This window comes from Bison bison, unplaced genomic scaffold (assembly GCF_000754665.1).
Source record: "Bison bison bison isolate TAMUID 2011002044 unplaced genomic scaffold, Bison_UMD1.0 scf7180017864524, whole genome shotgun sequence".
In the NCBI taxonomy this organism is placed as follows: Eukaryota; Metazoa; Chordata; class Mammalia; order Artiodactyla; family Bovidae; genus Bison; species Bison bison.
Window position 1 is genome coordinate 280551 of NW_011495075.1, and position 1179 is coordinate 281729.

The following is a 1179-nucleotide window of genomic DNA, read 5'->3' on the forward strand; positions in this document are numbered from 1 at the left end:
TACCGGGTCCCTGGGAGCTGGGTTGGGGCGGGCTCTGCGCTGCGGGCGGTGGGGGGGAGCGGGCCGCTTGGCCAGTCCTGCCCCGGTGCTCTGTCCGGGTCTTGTCTGTAAGGAAGCAGGGGCCCAGGGAGGAGGTGGGCTCTGGGGCCATGACCGTCGTCTGGATCCTGGACCCCTGTGCCTGGTGACCGCAGCTCGTGGGCTCTGTCGTATGTCGGCCTCCTCTTCTGAAAAGTGGGTGAAGGCTGCACAAGTGGTGGGCGGTCAGGGAGGTGATGCATGGGCCTCGTGAGCAGTGTTTGCTGGGATGGGCGGCCTGGGCCCTCGACTCAGCTGCCCTGACCCGTGGGGAGTGGCCACCCTGTTCAGAGGTGACAGGCTGGGCAGAGGGCAGCACAGGGGAGCTGCCCTGGGCTCGCTCCTGAGGAAACAGGCAGGAAATGTGACCCGGAGGAACCCCTCGGAGAAGCTCAGACGGCAGAGGGCTGTCAGCTCACCCCACGGGTGGCCTCTGCCCACCCGTGGTTTCCTGGGGCAGCCAGGCGGGGCGGGGGGTGGGCACAGAGGCGCTGCCTGGGGGCGGAGGACCCCAGCAGATCCCGCAGGTGCGAGGGTGTAGCAGGGTGACCCCTGGAGCCGCGAACCGGAGGCTGGTGGAATTGGATGCCTGGGGTGTGTGCTCCAGGCCTGAACCCCCCCTCCCCGACTTCTCTGAGCCTCCGTTTCCTCTTCTGCAAGGTGAAAGCACAAATCCTGTTTGAAGGGACGCCTGAGATTAGGGACCACAGGGGAGCTGCAGGGCAACCAGCAGGCTCTGCAAGCCGCCTACCCATGGGGCCAGGCTGAGCACGAACTCTGGGGTATCTCCTAGGGTCGGGGCCAAGGTCAGGGCTCCTCCTGCCCCTGCCCCTCCCCACCTCGCACGGGGGACGTGTCCCAGGGGGCCGACCCCGCCCGCTGGGTGGCTCCCCACCCCTCTGCACCCCCGTCGTCCCCGGCTCTGTAGATGGGGGCTCTGGGGGACCACCAGGCTCAGGCCCTGAGTGGCTGGGCGTGCTCCTCAGGGGCTCCTCGCTCGGCAGCTTCTGAGGAAACTTTCCTCCATTTCTGAGCAGCGGCAGGGCCCCGGGCCCTCCCCACGCCACCCTGTCTTTGAAGCTGGGAAAGAGGCTCTGCTGT